This window comes from Pongo abelii, chromosome 2, assembly GCF_028885655.2.
Source record: "Pongo abelii isolate AG06213 chromosome 2, NHGRI_mPonAbe1-v2.0_pri, whole genome shotgun sequence".
In the NCBI taxonomy this organism is placed as follows: domain Eukaryota; kingdom Metazoa; phylum Chordata; class Mammalia; order Primates; family Hominidae; genus Pongo; species Pongo abelii.
In genome coordinates, this window is record NC_085928.1 from 82325659 (window position 1) to 82345843 (window position 20185).

At 44.2% G+C, this 20185-nt stretch overlaps 1 long non-coding RNA gene across 1 annotated transcript in view; it reads left to right on the top strand.

Annotated features, from left to right (window-relative positions):
* Positions 1–2563, top strand: part of LOC129058234 (uncharacterized) — a 69510-nt gene extending 66947 nt beyond the window's left edge. Inside the window, exon 4 of the long non-coding RNA XR_008523257.2 lies at positions 2433–2563. This is a non-coding gene — a long non-coding RNA (uncharacterized LOC129058234). The remainder of the gene's footprint in view (positions 1–2432) is intronic.
* Positions 2564–20185: the final 17622 nt, after the last annotated feature.

Below are 20185 nucleotides of genomic sequence, written 5' to 3' on the forward strand. Positions count from 1 at the left end.
ACTTTTATTTTTTGGAGATATGGGATCTTGCTATGCTGCTGCCCAGGTTGGTTTCAAACTCCTGGCCTCAAGCAATGCTCCCACCTCAGCTCCCCAGAGTGCTGGGATTACAGGCATTAGCCTTTGTGCCTGGCCCTACTATGCTTGTTTAAGGGTTGACTTTACTTTGTTTCATTTAGTCAACAAAAAAACGTCCCTTAGGTGTTTACTGCCAGGCACTGCAGGATGTGAGGCTGGCTAGCTCTATGAAGGCTCAGTCCCTGCCCTCAAGGAACTTAGAAAAGTCTCACTGCTGCTCCAATTGTGTAGGAAAAGTAATGTGTGATGCATTAATACTACAGACCCACAAGCCCAAAGAGGGACTTGGAGAAGCAAAGTGAAGATGGTGCTACCAACATAGTCTAGACTTCAGAAGAGAGCATGTTCTCCTACAAACCGCATTAACAGCTTGGGCTTTGGAATTGTACAGGCTTGTGTCTAAAACCTAGTAACTAGAGTGACACCCAGGAAGGGGCTTAGCTTATCTAGATTTCAGTTTCTTCATCTGTTTGAAAGGGAAGAAAAAAGGAAATAGCGACCTCAGAAGTGTGTCCAGACTTAACACAACTGGTAGGAATAACAGCTATGATTTGTTGAGTAGTTTTATGCACTGGGCCTTGTTTTAAACTCTTTACAGTGAGCGCTCAGAAGGTGGGTATAATAGCCATAGTATTCTTGCTGCCACTGACATTGTTACTAAGAACTCTTCTGGGACTGATTTCTTCCATTCTGTCCAATCTCTACTGCTGACTCTCTGTGATTTTCGAACAAGTCACTTCTACAGGGAGTCAATTTTTCTTTTTACAGAGTTTGCTGTTAAAAAAACCTTGGATTAGATGAGAGGCTAAAACCTGAGGATCTTTTTTAAAAAAACCCAGATTCTTGGGCTCCATGCCATAAAGATTCAGATTGGCTAGTTCTGGAGTCAGGCCTGGGAATCTGTATTGCTTTTAACTTACTGATGAAAAAGTACAAATAAACTCAATGCTAAGAAAGGCAATGGCCCCATTAAGTATAAATTGGCCAGCTTCAATAGTCACCAAGGCTTTGTTGTATTTGTTTGATCTATCCTATGCAGGCTGTTCTCCATTCACCACCCCCAGAGCAGGTCCACTCTACCCTGCTCTGAGCCTCAGGAAGGATGAACTCAACAACTGTTTTCACCAGGTTCCCTTGCCTTTTGTCTCCAGCAGGGACTGGAAATTAGGAGGAGAGCAAGATTGGGCCTTGCATTTCCCTGGCTCCCCCCTCCTGGGGTGTTGGCAATGGCTGTGTCCCTCCACCCCAGGGCACAGCTCAAGGCAGCCAGCCTTCCCTGGCAGCTTGCATCTGTCCGTAGTGTCTTAACCATTCCCTCCCCTGGACACTTCAGGTCTAAGAATTGTGGTTTCCCTAGTGTTGCTTATTTCACCCCTTTTTGATTTCCCTAAGCCCTGCCCACATCTTTAGAAACAGCACATGCTCTCTAATTACCTAATTTGCATATGACACTATTTTCTATGGGGACCAACCCTCTTTTTATTCATGCCTGAATATTCTAAAGCAAATCACTCTGCATCACAAATGCAATGATCACATTCAGCAAGACAATAATTTTAATGTCATCTACAGGCAGCCATCTGTATATTTCAAGTGCCCCTTTGGTACCTCTGAGCAGTCATGTTTGGGAATCACTAGCCTATCTTTGTGTGGTTTTTCCCTCTCAAATGATCTGCCTCTTGGATATGCAGAGAATATCCCAGTTTATAGATTTGAGTCAGTCTCCACCTGGTGGCAGGAAAGCTCACCTGGATTGTGGGCTGGTAAATGAGAACCCGGTTGTGTCAATGAGGTGGTGTTGCCATGGGAACGGCCCTAGACCATTTAGGAAGTGGTTTGAACACTTAGGCCTCGATCTATCCATAGGCTGAACAATTAGGTGGACACTGAACCAAACATTCCACCTAACTATGTATCTTCCTTCCTCGGGGACAAGTATGGCCACTCATAGGACCAAAAAGAGAAGTCATAAGCTGTGTATTATACAAGTTGCTGTATGACTAATAAAAAGGGCGAATTTGGGAAGTGGTTAGAGAAAACACTGTAGTGATGACCAAATGTAATTTTAGTAAGTTTATCTGTTTGAATTAGGCTTGGGAATCAAAGCACAGACTATTCACTTGGTGACAGAGGTCAGGCACTATGAGGTTAATAAAATATTTTAAGATCCTAAAAAATAACAAAAAGTCATTATTCCACCCCAAACATGGGAACCTGCCCTCCCCTAATGCTCTGCAAGGAAATCTCTCCCAATACTTATTCTAGGGAGTTGTTTCTCTTGCTTGAGTCTTACCTTAGATCAAACTTGTAATTACACATGTTTTAGTCTTTGAACATTTTATTCGCTCTTTCAGGTTTAAGATGAAAAAGATCCATTAACCACTCCTTGGGCCTTTCCCAGAAAGAGGGAAGTTGTGGAATGTGGCCAGTTGGAGAGGCGACAAGTTGGCACTGTGAGATGTCTAGGCAGATCTGCACGTAAGTGGACAGGACTGAGCAGGTCATTGCCTGCCTCTAGGACAAAGGCCGCTGCTCTGCCCTTATTCTGGAGACTTTAGTATCTCTGAGTGAGTTCTAAGGAACTGTTTCATCCTCATTGTACTAAATTACAATCCTGAATGAACAGCTTGGCCAGCGAAACTCCATTCAAGTTTAGAACAGCAGAAATTGGCTGGGGATCAAAGCATCTCATTTCTTAAAGACGAGTCACCAGGGGCATATGGCTGGGTATTTGGTGGGTCGGTTGCAGGCAATGTTTTCCTTGTTAGCTTTGCTACATAAAAGCATTTTCTGCTGAGGCAGGCAATTTACATTATTCTAGTTTTCAAAGCAAATCCTTCTGCAACCAGGTTACTAAAACCTAAGCAATCCTCAGAGGCTTTGCTGATCACCCCTTCGTTAGGGCATCCCACTGTGCAATTACCACCAGAGAGCAACCTTGTGCCCTGCAGATACAGATTTTTGCCCTTAAGCACTTGAATAAGGAAATTAGGCCAGACTCAAGCTGTAGTCCATTTTGGCTAAAGGAGAAAGGCTCACCTACCTGTCAGCTACAAATTACCTTTGCCCCACCCCTCACTTCTTGATCATCTGCTTTGCACTCCCCCATTGCTTCTACCCGGGCCTGCACGTGTCACTTGATCTGCTGGACAGCAGCAGTCATGGGGGACAAGCTGTGTACCAAGACCTGCAGATTTGCAGGTGGTTAAGAGAGATGTTGGGCTTCAAAAATCATGTGCAACGGGATCCTTTAAGATGACCTGCAGAAGGAAGGGGAAGGAACAATTATTTCAGGAGACCCCCCACTCCTGAAGACACAGGAGTTGAAGCAGCTGTCTGCTCTAGGCTGATATTAGGGGGAGCTTATGCGGTGTGGATTCCCAGATGCCACACCCAGAGGTCCTAATTCAGCAGGCCTGGAGCATCTGCATCTCTAATAAGCTGCTCTCCCTTGTGATTTAGGACCAGGAGATGCAGGAACCTAGCTCAAGTCCTTCCATCTTGTCCTGGTGATCTGCTTTGAGTTTAGAACTGATGAACACATGTGCCTAAAAGCCTTTGAATTTTCTGGGCAAGTCAGAATGATTTACTGGGGGGCAAGTGGGTTTTATATCCTTAGATTGTGCCACTGGGGTATCAGACATCTGGATCAATTAGGAAAAGTCATTGCTTTAAGGTAACAGAAGGCCCTCATTAAAATGCAAAAATTAGCTGAGCCATGAGTGATGCTAGCAGCGCTTAGGACACTATGCAGTCAGCAGTGGGAAGGGTCAAATGCTTAAAGGTTAGGGGTGCTAGCTTTGCTGAGTTGGGGTCCACTCAGTCACCTCACTAGCCCTGTGAGCCTCAGGCAAGTTCTTTAACTTGGATTGTCCATCCATTAAATGGGGATGATGACAACCTCATAGGGATGATGCATATAAATGGCTAACCTCTGTATATGGCCCAGGCTATGCCCTGGTGTCATGTCAGACCCCTACTAACTCCAACAGGGATGGCACCAGGCTCCAGAGGCCAAGAAAGAGACCCAGAGCCCATAAAGAAGATCTGGGGTTTTATCAGGGGAAACCTTACAGGGAGGGTCCAGTGGTGGTGGGCTGAGCAGGAAACCTGCAACTGCTTGCAAAAAGCAGGCAGTTTATATATCACCCTCACTTAGCACCCTCCCTCTAACACCTCCACCTCATAAATTTCATTTAACCCAAAACAAAGGGCCTCAATCCCCTGCACAGCCCGTGTTCCGCTGGACAGGCCGGGGGCTCAGATGTTCCTCATAGATAAGGAACGGATCTCCAGGTTGGCCATGCTAAGAACTCTGAACACATACAGGTGAGTCAGCCATAAAGGGTCATTCTGAGGCGGTGCTTGCTATTGCTGTCAGGTGTCACTGTGACTGCCTACCATACACCAGGATAAAATGGTATCCAGTTATTATGGGGTATTTGTAGACGGATACAAGTGCTAGAGGATCTATTAACAGATCCCCATCACTCCCTCCCCTCCTACCCAGGCAATCCATCCTCTACACAGCTGCCTGAGATGGCTCTAAAATCCATATCTCATCCCGCTCCACCACCGCACCTTACAATCCCTCAATGGCTCCCTTAGGGTAAATGCACCTGAGAACAATAACAAGCATACCATGAGAATGACCCTCTATGGCTGAGGCACCTGAGTGTGTGTTGTGAGCTAGGGAACCCAAGAGTAGCCAACCCAGAGATTCGTTCCTTCTCTATGAGGAACATCTGAGCCCCTATTCCTTCTTGTGGAGTACAGGGGATCGAGGCCCTTTGTTTTGGCTTAAGTGTTAGGGAAAGGGTGTCAAGTGAAAATGCTATATAAATTTGCATGCCTTTTGCAAGCAGTTGCAGCTCCCCTGTCCAGGCTGCTACCACTGGACTCTCTCCCCTGGATGTTAAGCCCCTAATAAAACCCCATGTCTGGGTCTTTTCTTTCATCTCATGAACATGGTGCCACTCCCACTGGAGTTGATAGGGGTTTGGCATGACAGCTCCCTATTGCCTTCATGTTAAAGTCATACAAGGCTCTACATGCTTTTGCTCCTACTGAACTCTCCAGCTCCTTATCTTACCACTCAGAACCTTTGAACTCTCATATTGCACAGTGTCCAATTCACTTTCCACCCACCTACCTACCCACCTACCTACATTTTTCCTTCCTCCCTCTACAGTTCATTCTCCCTCCCCCACAATAACCCCACCCCGGGTTACTTAATACACTTCTACTCATCCTTTGAAACAGCCCAGCGGTCACCTCCCCTAGGAAGCGTCTATGACCTCCTTCCTCCACCTGGGCTGGGGGAGGACCCTCGGCAGTGTCCCCTGGGACACCTCTCAGCACTTTCACATCCTATTCTAACTGCTCATGAATCTGACCTCTGCATCAGCAGTTCTCAGCTCTTGCCACTAGAATCAGCTGGAAGCTTTTTAAACTCCCCATACCCTGGCCACATGTCAGACCAATGAAATCACTCTCTAGGGGTAAGACTCAGGTATCAGAAGTTCTCCTGATGATTCCAGGTGATTGCAATGTGCAGCTAAGGTTGAAGGCCAGGGCTCCAGATGGTAAGCATCTTGAGGGCATCAAATGTGTGTGCAGAAATGACTTTCTACCAATGCTTAGCACAGCAACCGCCACATTGGTGGTCTCCAATAAATGTCTGAATACACATAGGAAGGTGGGTTAGTATATTCAGGAACTTCCAGAGCTGCATCACAGTCTGAAAGAACAGGTTGTGCAAAGGTATTGGGACAGGTGACCCTTGGAGGTTCAGGGCCACAAGAAGGTGCTAGAAAGCAGAGCGGGAGACTGGGGTGGGTGGACCGAGCACAAACTCCTGCAGTGGCCCTGCAGTGGACACCTGCAGAGTTCCACCTGAGGCTGATATGGGCATGCAGGGCACGGGCCACAAGTCAACTCAGCTGTAACCACATCCAGTCCAGCCAGAGACACTTGAACCTCACCGGCCAGGGGTCCTTGTGAAGGAACTGTGTCCTATTTATTTAACTGGTGGGTCTAACAGGCTTGGAGACTCCTCTCTGCCCTCCTAGAGAAGGCTTGGGAGGTGTCTATGTCCTGGCAGACAGAGAATGTGTTCACAGCTCACTGTCCTGGCCACACACTCTCGACTTCCTTTGTGGACAGCGAGAGAGGGCAAGAATGTCCAAGCCCTCCAAAAACCCTTCCTGATCAATCATCCTAATACCTGCTTCCCTCTTGAGCCCTTAATAGATGAGCCTTCCTTCTTGGCAAGAGTATCTGAAAGTAAAATGAGAAATTCACCAGCTTATTTTCCCGTAGGCTTAGCCCAGAAGAACAAACTGTTTTTTTCCTTTGCCTTCTCTGAAGAGGACAAGCAGGTCTTTGTAACATGGAACCTCAAGTTTCCCTTGTCCCAGAGGATTGGTTAACAAAACAAATCTTTTAGAGGAGGAAAATCCAAGCTCTGGTTGGCAAAGGACTGAGCTACCTAAATAGTGGAGACTATGCAAGGTGGGAGGTTTAGATTTCCTGGGTCTGGGGGAACAAGGGGTTTGGGTTCACTGAGTTGTAGCACTTATGCCTCATCCCACTAGAGCCCGAAGAGGTGCAGGACCCTTGCTGGATGCAATGATGGGTGAACAGGGCTAACTCTCACCCCCACCCTGAGCTGTTCTTCACAAGCGATGGCTTTTGAACCTTCCTAATTGTTTGAGGTTTTTGGTTTGTGGTTGTTATGACAATGGTTACTGTCTGATAGACACATCTGATAGCAATAATTTAACTTACACATGCCCTGAGGATGACCCTGTATGGCAGACACACCTGAATGTGTGTTCGGAGTTCTGCAGGTGGCCAACCAGGAGAGTCGTTCCTTGTCTATGAGGAACATCTGCACTCCCAGCCTGTCCTGTAGAACATGGCCGTGTAGGGGATGGAGGCCTTTGTTTTGGGTTAAATGAAGGTTGCCAGATGGAGGTTGTTAGGGGGAGGATGCTAAGTGAGGATGCTATGTGAACTGCACCCTTAAGCAGTTGCAGTTTTCCTGCCCAGCCTGACTGTTGTTGCTGGGCCATCGCTGTACGTAGCTTTCCCACTGGTAAAACCCCAGGTCTCATTGGCTGCCTCCAGGTCTCTCCTTCGGCCTCTTGAACCTTGTGTCATCCCTGTTGGAGTTATTAGGGGTCCCACATGAGGGTGACAAGACACTAAGACACTGGAGGGTGGAGTGGGGTACAGGGTGGGGAAATCCAAAATTGTGTTTGGGTATATCCATTAGCTATTTCAGTGGAGAGGTGGAGTAACTGCAGTTAGTATCCCTTGCTTCATGCTTACTGGTTTAGGCACTTTCCATAGATTAAGTCATTTAATCCTCACAATGACCTATGAAGTTAGTACTTATTCCTTTTCCCATTTAGGAAACTGAGGAGATTAAGTGTTCAAGGGAACACAACAAAAAAGGCAAGTAGTCATTTGGTTACACAATTTTGGAGGGGTGTGTGTGTGTGTGTGTGTGTGTGTGTGTGTGTGTGGTGGGAGTAAGAACAAAGCTGGAAATACAAATTCGGTAGTCAACAGCCGATAAGATGATATTTAGAGTCATTGATCCCATCAATCTTCCTGGGAAAGCACCTAGACTGGGAAAAGGAGAGTGTCTGGACCAAGCCCTAAGCACTCCCAAATTTAGAGATGAGAATGTAAAGGGGTAGGAGCCATGGCCCACTGCTGGGAACTGGAGAAAGGTCAGCCAGTGAGGTAGGAAGAAATCAATGACAGTGAGGTGTTCTGGAAACCAAGAAAGGGAAGCATTCCGAAGACCAGAAAGTGGCCAGTTGTGTCTGGAGCTGCTGGATGGCCAAGTAAGATAAAGTCTGAGAAGTGCTTTTGCAGGGAGGAAGACATTGTGCTTTTGACAGGAGCAGCTGCTTTGGAGGAGAGGGGACAAAGTCCAATTGTGGTAGAGTGGGAGGCGAGAAAGTAATGTTGGGGAGGTGCTACCTTTCAAGAAAAATCCAGGGACTGAGCTGCAAGGGATGGTCCCTGGCATTCTCTCCAGCTCTCTCCACACAGCAACTTCATTTTTTTCCCCATAGATGCTGTAGAGCATTTTCTTTAGGTCACAAAGAAGGTCTTGTCCCATTCGGTCAATAATTGTACCAAGGAGGTGAAAATGGGAATAAAATATAAAAAATAGAATGACAAGAACGGGATGAGCAAGTCGCAAGGATCAATGAAGCCAAACCTGTCCGGAAAACGTATCTATCCATGAACCCCTGTCTTCAAGGAATCAATCAGCAGCTCTTGAAAAATTGTATCTCCCGTAAAAGTGTCATCAGAGCTTTCACGGTGTCACGATGCAGGTGCCAGTGGCTGGGCACAGAATAGATGGCCCATTAATACTCATTGATGGGTTTATTGATTTGTGTGTCCAGTATAATTAGCCCCACTGATCTCCGATCAATGCAGCTTGGGGAGGGGATGGAGCCAATGTATCCAGAGCAGGGAGTGGAGGGCTGGGCTCTGTCCTGAGGGCCACTGGTTCCCTGCATAGCCTGGAAGCACCCCAGACTCCTCAGATGCATGGGTTCCTCACTTGTAAAATGGGAGGATGGCAGTTCAGAGTTTCCCAAAGTGATTTCCAGTGATCCTTAATTCTTTGTAATGTTAGTAGGGTTTTTTTTTTGTTTTTTTTTTTTACTTTTTTTTTCCTCACCAAAAGGGTTAAATGGTCAGATTTGGGCAACACTCATTTTAAATGAGCAGGAATTCTTTGAGCTTTTGGTATACTGGATATTATAAATCTCTAAGAAATGTGATAAAGTATTCATTTATTTGTTTGATCTACATTAGCACCAAGCATATGCCAGGCACTATTCTAGTGTTGAGGACCTACCAGCGAACAAAAGGCTTTAGTCCCTCTGTGAAAATATTTGCTTTCTAGTGAGGGAATACAAAGAGACAATCAACAGTGATAGATCTAATGACAAATAGAGCTAAATCCTGTACAAAAAAGTAATCATAGTAACACAGCACAGGAGATAGAAGGTGGTGCTATACATAGGAGAGATGAGGCTTTCTTCTCTCATAAGAGTATGTTTGAGCAGAGACCTGAAGGAAAGGAGGAACTGTAAATGCAAGGTGGCAATACATTCGTCCTGGTCACAGAACATCAAGGGGGTGAATGCAGCTGATATGGGGACAGTGGTGAGATGATGTGGGAGAGGAGGGGGTAAGGTTCTGTGGAAGCTTCCCTCTTAGCATCTACTGATAGAGAGGTAGATCATGTTTTCCACACTAATGTCTTCAAACAGGGGACTATTTTTTTCTTTGATGATGTAATTCTCAGGATTAACCCACTGGAATAGACAGTTTCTAAGTACAACACTAATGATATGACATGGGTAATGGAATGATGTTCTAAACTGACCAGTGGAGAAAGTGAAAAGTATAAGTTACAGGTTCTCTTGTGAAATGCTGTTCTGCTTTATAAAAAACATGGACCAGATTGTAATTTAAGAATGGAATCTAGACTGGGCACGGTGGCTCATGCCTGTAATCCCAGCATTTTGGCAGGCAGAGGCAGGTAGATCACTTGAGGTCAGGAGTTCAAGACCAGCCTGGCCAATATAGTAAAACCCTGACTCTACTAAAAATACAAAAAATTAGCCAGGTGTGATTGCACATGCCTGTAGTTCCAGCTACTTGGGAGGCTGAGGTAGGAGAATCACTTGAACCTGGTAGGTAGAGGCTGCAGTGAGCCAAGATCATGCCATGCACTCCAGTCTGGGTGACAGAATGAGACTCCCTGTCTCAAAAAAAAAAAAAGACGATCTCCAAATCAGATTGCAAGAGTAGTGTCAATTCCTCAGTTGACTCTCTATATGACTTTGGGCAATTTCTTGGCCTTTCTATGCCTCAGCTTCCTCATCTGTAAAAATAGGGACAATTATACTTCCTACCACAATGACCAGAGTGAGGATTAACTGAGAATTAACAAAATGCTTAATGCAGTGCCAGGGACACAGTAAGTTCTCAGTAAATGTTACCTGGTAAGGTACATTTACATTAACATTAACATTTAATGAGGCTTATAAGTGCTGCTGACCAAAGAATCTGCTTTATATATAAAAAAAGGATGACAGAAATATAACATCAAATGCCAGGACACCTGGAGTGCTTTTGAACGGCTGAATGGTGTGCTTCATGACCGTACTGTGTGTTTCACACACCATGGCTGTCATCCTGGCTGCCTGCACAGCAACTATTCCTCTGCTATCCCCTGGGGTAGCAGCCACACTCCTTGCCATGTTCCATGCCAGTTACTTGTTGCAGTGGGGCTGTTCATGCAATACAGCAGAGCTCAGGACTCGGCTAGATGGTTGGGAGAAAGGAAGCCATCCTCTTTGCTGTGCTGTAGAGGAGAAGTCAGGCAGCCAAGGAGCCGCAACAGTCATCTCTCTGCCATGAAGACAGCCAGCCCGGGCACAAGGCCAATACACAGAGCAAGGCAGAGCCAGGAGACTGCCTGAGAAATGAAGCCCCATCCTGGCTCACCAGCTACCTCTAAACCAACCCAATTCTGAAATTCCCCCTCCTTCACTGTAAACCCTTCAGGCCCAGGATCCAATAAATTGCTTTATTTTAAAACCATGCTAAACTGGCTTTTTCTTTTACTTTATAGCCCAAAGCATCTTAACTGATACCCATCAGATAAGTTATCTCATCCTATCTCCATGACAACCCTGTTGTAAGATGCTGTTATTCCCAGGTGACAAATGGAGACACACTCAGAGAGGATGGCTGACCTGCTGTGGAGCTATTTCGGGACAAAAGTTTGTACGGTGGATTTGGGTTTCAAAGATCTGGGTTCCTGTCTTAGGTCTGTTATGTATGGCTATGTTTCCTCATCTGTATAACGAATATAGTTCTTTTATTTTCTTTTTTTTGGGACAGGGTCTTGCTCTGTCGCCCAGGCTAGAGTACAGTGGTATGATCACGGCTAACTGCAGCCTCAACTTCCCAGGCTCAAGTGATCCTCCCACCTCAGCCCCCTGAGTAGCTGGGACTACAGGTGCATACCAGTTAATTTTTTAATTTTTGGTAGAGGCAGGGTTTCACTATGTTGCCCAGGCTGGTCTCGAACTCCTGGCCATAAGCGATCCTCCTGCCTCAGCCTCTTAAAGTGCTGAGATTGCAGGCATGAGCCACCATTCCCAGCCTAGTTCTTTTTTTAAGAAAAATCTTTTCTCCCAAGGTTGACATGGGAGCTGAATCAAACAAGATGCCTTAGGGGGAAGCTCTTTGCAACTGTAAAGTACTGTGCAAATGTTCACTATTCCTAAGCCATGGCTCCCATGTAGAAGCTCAGTCTTTTGAATTCTGCATGTTGCTGGCTCAAGAGGCTCAGGTTCTACCTTGTTCTTTGATACTGGTAAATATTCTGGTTTCTTGTTTATACTGATTGTTTGTTTAGCAAATTCTTCCTTTATAGCTAGTAAATATCTAAAGTTAAGCCTAGGCCAGGCACAATGGCTCATACCCATATCTCAGCACTTTGGGAGGCCAAGGCAGGAGGATCCCTTGAAGCCAGGAGTTCAAGTCCAGCCTGGGCAACATAGTGAGACCCTTTCCTTGCAAAAAATTAGCCAAGCATGGGTGGTGTGTGCCTGTAGTCCCAGCTACCAGGGGGGCAAGGTGGGAGGATCACTTGAGCCCAGAAGGCTGCAGTGAGCTATGATCATGCCACTCTACTCTAGCCTGCGCAACAGAGCAAGACCCTGTTTCCAAAATAAAAAAAATAAAAATGAAAAAAATGAAAAACCTATCCCTGACCCCACATATTATAAATGGAAACTCAGCTGTATTCCAGACATAGGCTTTATTTATCAGTTGGCCTGCTTCTCTCATCTAAACAGGCATGCATGCCCCCAATTCCCTCAGCTTCTTGGAACCACAGACCTGTAACATTTTTCATGGTTGGTCAGTAGATTTTCTATGCCCTGTTAGCATCCCAAATGTATATTTTGTATCTTCTACCTTTAGGGATTAAAAAGATAAATACACCACTGTAAAATTTTCTCTTGTTAGGAAGAACTTTGAGGTAAAAGTCCCTGTAGTTATTTAGGGTAATAGAAGTGAAAGACTGTAATTCAGATAAGAGGGTGAAAATTTGTCCTTACCATGAATATACTGAAATGATTTACCTAAGTGGTTCAGACTTGATTCCCCAAATATATTAATCATGAGCAAGAAGAATTGTGTTCATCTTTGCACTGTTTATACCAGAATAGAGTGCTTGTCAAACAAGGCCCTAGTTCAATAAGCATGGTATACAAGGGGAAAAATGAAATAGATTTATTCTTGTTATTTGAGGAGTATGTGCTTTATTGTACACACTTTGCTTCTGGCTATAGAGAAAATAATTTATCTGCAAGTCTTTTCCTTTCATTTGCCTTGAATATAAAGATTAACTGGTGTTTTAACCATCTTGTTCAGGCCATATTTATGAAGGGAAGTGGTTCCCGCACAACTCCCAATATTTACGTTGTATCATTATTCTTAAGGATATGATGGTAAGCCTTTCAGTCATAAAAGTTGGGCTATTCTTTCATATTAAGAACTTGAAAGGAATTTTTTGCATTAATTTTCATGGCAGGGGAAAGTGACAACAGCCAAGAATTGGGAAAATTAATGTTCTGCAATCATATTGACTTAATTTGACCTTGTCAGCCACTGAGGTAGTACGGGTATGATAGAGAGTGGTATCAGATTGTTGCTCACTGTGGCTGCCCACTGGGATAAACCAAGTACTGGATATTACATTGAACTGTTTACTTATTTTCTCCTCCTTTGATCAAAGGCCCTTAAAATATATTCAAGGTTGGGAGTGATGTCCTTGCAGTAGATTGCAACCTGTTTATATTGTCTTTATCAATGTCAACTGTTGGGTTTCAAGGAAGAAGAAATGTAATCCAGGTTCAAGGACAACTATTTAGAAATGCTTTCATCTTAGAAAGAAAACCAAAGCATCTCTCAGTCTCATTTACAAAATGCTTGCATTTTAAAAACTAATTTTTCTCTGCTTCTGATAAAAGCATACCCCACAGCTGAAACTACTTACAACATAGGTTTGATTGAGTTTTGTTTGTTTGTTTGTTGCAAAACAAAGATTTCACTTTTAATTCAAAGAGATGGATGCTCATGCTATCTGAATGTCTGAATTCCTTTAGCTGGATGGAGTTTGAGACCCCACCAATTAGTTTAAAAAATATTGTGACTCCAGCAAGTCCATACTTAGAGGCAGACCAAGTTATTTTGTTGTTGTTTTGTTTCTTTCGTTTTCATTTTTACAGACAGGGTATCACTCAGGGTCACCCAGGCTGGAAAGCAGTGGCATGATCATAGCCCACTGCAGCCTCCAACTCCTGGACTCAAGGGATCCTCCCACCTGGCCTCCCAGAGTGCTGGGATTACAGGCACGAGCCATGGTACTTGGCCCAGACCAAGTTTTTAAATAATGTCTTAATACCATATGCTCTTCCTTATACATGGGAGCTAAGCTATGGCTGTGCAAAGGCATATAGAGTATTGACTTTAGAGACTCAGAATGAGGAGGGCGAGAGGAGGGTGAAGGAAAAAAAAACTACGTATTAGGTACAAGGTACACTACTCACCTCATACTTCACCACTATACAGTTCATCCCTGTAACCAAAAACCATTTGTACCCCCAAAAGCTATTGAAATACATATATATATATATATATATTTAATGTTTTGGTACCATGGGCCTGACTCTTCTTTACTAATGTTGTCCCTGCTTTGAAATCGAGGGTTTCAGGGAGTAATCTCAGTCCTGTTCCTCCAAGGACTCTCTCTTGTCATTTATTTCACTTCCACCCCAGGAGTATGAGTGAAGTGACAAAAAGTTGCCAGAAACCATGGATAGGTATTCTTATGACTTGGGTTATACCTGCACCTAGTGCATATGCACAACAGACTTGGTTAATTCTTCTGCATCTGGATACTTTGAAAGCAAAGCCGGGCTCTTTATGAGCTGCCCAAGGCCAAAACTAACTAGAAACTTGAGCCTGAATCACCCCAAAGATCAAGCTAAAGACGACCCAGGTGGTGAGGTCAGACGTGTTCTTCTGTCTTTATGCAACACTTCTTTGTGGAGGAAGACACAACTCCAGGCTGCAGACTGTTCTGAAAGATACTTTTACCCAGTTATGAAGTCCAACTAGACAGTGATGCCAAAAACAGAATTAGTAAGGAAAATAATACTATTTTGGTTGCTATGAGAGTTTTCTTCTCTCAGAGGAAAGAACTGAACTGCATAAAATCCAGAGAATTCTAGAACTTTCAACGCTTTTCATTATTGTTTAACAGGTCTGGTCATTAAAATGACACTGGAGTTTCACCTTTTGGCTTTTGGTCTTTCTTCCTGCCTGCCTTTCTTCCTTCTCCCTTCTTCCCTTTCTTCCTTCCTCCCTCCCTCTCTCCTTCCCTTCCTTTCTTCCTTCCCTTTTTTTCTTTTGTAAAATCTTACCTGATACTGACAGATCTGCCTGCAGTTTCCTCATGAGAATAGAGCAATAATGAGTATAAGCTGATTAATTAATGCACTTTAGAACAGGGGTTCCCAACCCCTGGGCCACAGACAGATACCAGTCCATGGCCTGTTCGGAACTCAGCCACACAGCAGGAAGTGAGTGGCAAGTGATCCAGCGAAGCTTCATCTGTATTTACAGCTGTTCCCCATCACTCACATTACCACCTGAGCTCTGCCTCCTGTCAGATCAGCTGAAGCTTTAGATTCTCATAGAAAATCCTACCCTATTGTGAACAGAGCATGTGAGGGGTCTAGGTTGCATGCTCCTTATGAGAATCTAATGCCTGATGATCTGTCACTGTCTCCCATCACCCCAACATGGGACTGTCTAGTTGCAGGAAAACAGGTTCGAGGCTCCCACTCATTCTACATTATGGTGAGTTGTATAATTAATTCATTATATATTACAATGTAATAATCATAGAAATAAAGTACACAATAAATGTAATGCACTTGAATCATCACAAAACCATCTCCCACCCCTGCTGGTCCATGGAAAAATTGTCTTCCACAAAACCAGTCCGTGGTGTCAAAAAGTTGGTGACCACTGCTATGGAACACTGAGACCTGGGCGGTACTGGACTCATCACAATGCTACTCCATTCCTATCTAAATTTCCACATCCTCAACTCCTTGCCCAGCCAAGTGCCATCCAACCTTCCCGCTCCAAATCAAATAACTTTTCCACCAACTTTCTGCCCTCATCTCATCAGACGATGATGATGATTCCCTTCTCCAAATATCCATGCCACCTGCAGACGATTCCTTGTACATTGCCTGTTGGGAGTTTGTTTGTTTTTTTTTCCCTCCAAAACTTTATTACACTGGTAATATGAGATAACATGCTTGTTGAGTACAGTGAAAGAATGTGGAAGTAAATAAAAATGACCAAAAACCCCTTTCCTGGTGCTCTGATTTCCCCTTCCTCCCAGAATAAATGACTTCAGAGCTCTGGGCACACCTTCCCAAGCCTCCTTTTAGGTATTTACACCCAAACATATGTACATACACATATGTATAGATGGGTTATTTTATATGTACATATGTGAAACCATACTGTACATATAGTTTAACACCCTTCTTGAGATGTTACTCAGATACCATCCTTATTTCTTTTCACCATACCATACTTCACCTCCTCACTGGCACTTATTTGCTGTCTTTTTGTTGATGATCACCCGAGGGGTGTGATGTGAAATCTCACTGTGGTTTCGATTTGCATTTCCCTAATGGCTAATGATGTTGAGCATCCTTTCATGTGCTTCTTGGCCCTGTGTATATTTCTTTGTATATTTTGTGCACTTTTAAATTATGAGTTGTCTTTTTTATTATAAGAGATGCTTACATATTCTGGGTATAAGTCCCTTATTAAGTACGATTTTCAAATATTTTCTTCAGTTTTGTGGGTTGTCTTTTTGCTTTCTTGATGGTATCCTTTGAAGCAGAAGAATTTTCAATTTTGATAAAGTCCAATCTATTTTTTTTCTTTTGTAACTTATGCTTTTGGTGTTATATCTAAGAAGCCTCTGCCTGATCTAAGGTCATGAAGATTTTTCTTTTATATTTTCTTCTAAGAGTTTTTTTTTTCTTTTACATTTAGGTCTATGATCCATTTGCAGTTAATTTTTGTAGATGATGTAATGAAAGGGTGCAACTTCATTCTTTTGCACTATTTGTTGAAAAATAATGATTCCTTCTCCATTTAATTGTCTTGGCAAGAATGTCAAAAAATCAATCTGGGCCAGGTATGGCAGCTCACACCTGTAATCCTAGCACTTTGGGAGGCCGAGGCAGGTGGATTGCTTGAGCCCAGGAGTTTGAAACCAACCTGGGCAACATGGCAAAACCACATCTCTACAAAAATACAAAAAAAAAAAAAATTGGCTAAGCATGGTGGCATGTGCCAGTAATCCCAGCTACTTGGGAAGCTGAGGTAGGAGGATTACTTGAGCCCAGGAGGTTGAGGCTGCAGTGAGCTGAAGTCATGATACTTTACTCTAGCCTGGGCAACAGAGTGAGACCCTGTCTCAAATTAAACCATAAATGTAAGGATTTATTTCTGGACTCTTTTATTCCATTGGCTTCTGTGTCTGACCTTATGTTAGTACCAACCCCTCTTGGTTATTGTAGCTTTGTGGTAAGTTTTGAAATCAGAAAGTATGAGCTCTCTTCCTATATATCTTGATTCTCAATTGCCTTCACCTCAAAAACATCCTTATGCCAAAGCGGCATCATTTGAAGTGACATGTTCTGGATCCCTTCAGCAGGAAAATGAATGTTTACTGTTAATTTCACAAGTGAGCTTGATTCAGGGTTAGACTTTGTCTTGGTCTGTTTGTGTTGCTATAAAGAAATACCTGAAATTGGGTAATTTTTAAAGAAAAGAGGTTTATCTGGTTCGTGATTCTGCAACATGGTGCTGGTATCCACTCAGCTTCTGGTGGGGGCCTCAGGCTGCTTCCACTCATGGCAGAAGGCAAAGGGGAACCAGCAGGCACAGAGATCACACGGGGAGAGATCTAGCAGGGAGGTACTGGGCTCTTTCTCTCTCTCTCTCTTTCTCTTTTTTTTTTTTTTTTTTTAAATAGTCCTACTGCAGTACAGGCTCTTTTGAACAACCAGCTCTTGTGGTTGTTAAGTAAGACCAAAACTCACTTACTATTGCGAGGATAGCGCTGAGCCCTTTGTAAGGGATCCGCCCCCAAGAACCAAACATTTCCCATTAGACCCCACCTCCAATACTGGGGATCAAATTTCAACATGAGGTTTGTGGAAACAAATATCTAAGCTATGGCAGACTTAAATCTTGCAATTTGAGATAAATGTGTAAGTTGCTGGGGGCTGCTCAGTTTTTACTTGCTGGGGGCAGTCTTCTATAGTCCTTTCTTGAAAGATGCCAAGCCTAGGTCAGAGCCTGAATGTCGATCTGTTCCAGAGAAGCCTCTGCAGGGGCTCAATCTGTCCACTTAGATGGGGGAGAATATTGTGTGCATTAGCGCTGGGCTCACACCTTGCCAGCTGTTAAATTGTGAACTCTGCCTGGCCCACAAGGCAACCGTTCTCACGGCTTCCACTTTAGCACATTTAAAATGAACAAAAGGATGCACCTGGGCACCTGGCTGTCCCCTCTCCCTGAACAGCTTAGAGAAAACATTTTTAATTCTAGTAGATAATTCATTCAGAAACCCTAAGATCTTTCTGATCTCTGAATGTTGTTGTTCTTGTCTTTCTACCCATTCTCCCACAGTCCAGGTCTAGTATATTGGGTTTGGGTTTTGATCTGTTCGTCTGACATTTATCTTTGAAAAAGAGGCAATTCAGGGACATGTTGTAATGTATTTATTTATCCAGTGGCTCTGGACTAAATGTGAAGCCAAGAAGACCAATTACTGACTTCATGAATCAAGATTCGATTGACACTTCACTTGTAAAGGAAGTCATTTGTTAGTTTAAGACATTATGAGTTAATTACTGGCTTCAGTTCTTCAAACCCAAGGCTGAGACTGGGTGCTTTTGCTCTCAAGAGATACAGCATGAAATCAACACACTAAACTTACATGTGGCTTTAATTTACCAAGTGCCTCAGTTGAAATAAATGATTTGCTTTGGCAATAGAAATGAAAATGGGGGATGCTCATTTGTGCTTTTGCTAATTATTCTCTCCTTTTCTCTCTTTCTCCTGTCCCCAAACCGGAGAAGTTCATGGACCGAGGGACAGGCGGGGTCACTTCTCCAGGTACACACTCACACCAAGGTTTATACTCAAGTAGAAAGATGACATCAGCCACAGTACTTAAATTGTTATTTCTCTCTTTTCTCTTTGTTTTGTTTTGGTGAGAGACACATTGGATTTGTGTGAGTTAATGTTGCCTTCCAGGATCACTCCTAGAGTTTTGTGAGGACTGCTTGGGTTGTTAGGATCAGAGAGCCACTCCCACTAGTTCTATTCAAGGTTGCTTATTCTCAGGAATCCTGGTAGAAACTTATGGAAATTCACAAAAATAGAAGCCAAATACAGCCAAGGGAACATAATTACAAAGCTGGGACTAAGGACTTTCCCCCTCTCTCTCCTTCTTTCTCTCTCCCTTTCTCCTATATCCTAGGCACTCTTTTCTCCTCCTTCAGCTTTCATGGCCCATTTAAGGTTTTATTCCCACACTTACTACTAAAATTCCTGAAATAGTCCAATGAGCCCACTTCCCTCTTCTGCCGTGAGCAGCCACCATGAGCCCACTGCCCACCACATCCCGAGAACGAGTGTGAACAGGCAAGGACCGGCCTGTCTTCAGCAGTGTCTCCACCCACCTCTGCCCCAGAGAGAGTTGCCCACACCCTCCCTGGGGGCTCACTAAAGCATCTATTATACCTTCCACACTGGATGGCAAGTATTTGTTCATCCACTGTCTCCCTTGCCAGTCATGAACTCATGGATAGAACCTTATTTTCCAGACTGTCCTATTTCATCATAGTCCCTGACAGATTGACGGGGCTCAAGAAATGTTTGCATGGGTAAATGAATCTATATAACCCCTCAGCTGGGAAATACTTTGAATCTCTCTGTGCCAGACCACATTGCCTGTCCAATAAAAAAAAAGTACAGCTGGGATCAATGTTGTAAAATATGATTTCCCAGGCTTTGGCTGCACTCCTCCAAAGACGGGAAGAATAGAACAGTACGGCCCTGGGGGTCTGGGTCTTAATCCTTGGACAGCCTCATTTCCTACTTGTGCTTCCCGCATCCATCGGGAGGCGCCGGCCAGGGACGCAGGATCTCCGCCAAATCCCAGGCGTCTGCGCCAGGATGCTCAGGGCTCTGGGTCTGGGGTTCTGGTTGGAAGCCCTGCCGCCTGGGCTGTCTGCCTGCTCCTCACTTGGAGACACATCATTCCTGGCCTCTGGCCCCGCCATCGGCTTGCTGTCAGCTTCCTCATTGATTTTTAAATTTTATTATTGGCTTTTAGAGCGCTTGAGGACCTGAGGCTTTCCTTCACCATCGATTTGCTTGTTCCCAGCCAAGGGGGTGAGCTTTGCCATCTTCATCCCCTGGCTGCTGACCAGCCCCTCTGTCTCATACTTGGGGATCCCTGGCTTGCTCTGGGTCAAGGCTGAAAGACTGGGCTCATTTCTTCAGACATCTGTCGTGCTGAGACACTGCTCCAAGCCAATTTGAAGGCTGTATTCGCCATGACCAAGTGACAAGAGCTGACTTTAATTGAGTGCAAGCTCTGTGCCAGCTACTGTGCTAAACACTTGATGTGCATCACCCCCATTTAATGTCCCAAGAATCCCTTGGACATAGGTAATTTATCACCAGTGTACAAACAGGGAAACTGAGGCTCAGAGAGGCGCAGCCACTTAGTGACCATAGAGGTATTTGCATAGCCTCTACAACAGTACTGCTCAAACTATTGCAGCCTGGTATATAGTATGTCTGTGTATGAGCAACACGTAGCTCAGGCCACATGCAACTCACCCTCCAAGTTCAAGTTCAACAC